Raw genomic sequence first — 325 nt, 5'->3', positions numbered from 1 at the left:
TATGACAATGATGTTGATTGAAAAATTTTACTATCTCAGACCATTTCGTTTTCCACATAATTAAAAATACCATTAATTTATACGTTCCTGATCGAATAAGGTACCGATATATTGATACAAATAATACTTGTTACATTGTGTACCTTATCTATCTGTATGTTCCTTTAAAGTCCGGCGCATCACGAAGCAGTTTATTAGCAATTTGCTATACACGTGTCATAAACACACTTAAACTTCGTCATTACACCGAGATTATTATTACTAAATGAAATCACTGACCTAGAATGAATATCAGCAAGTTCTTTTCGATTGTAGTAAGAAAACC

Source organism: Mytilus galloprovincialis, chromosome 11 (assembly GCF_965363235.1).
Source record: "Mytilus galloprovincialis chromosome 11, xbMytGall1.hap1.1, whole genome shotgun sequence".
In the NCBI taxonomy this organism is placed as follows: Eukaryota; Metazoa; Mollusca; class Bivalvia; order Mytilida; family Mytilidae; genus Mytilus; species Mytilus galloprovincialis.
The sequence above is the reverse complement of the archived record's forward strand: the minus strand, read 5'-3'. Positions refer to the sequence as shown.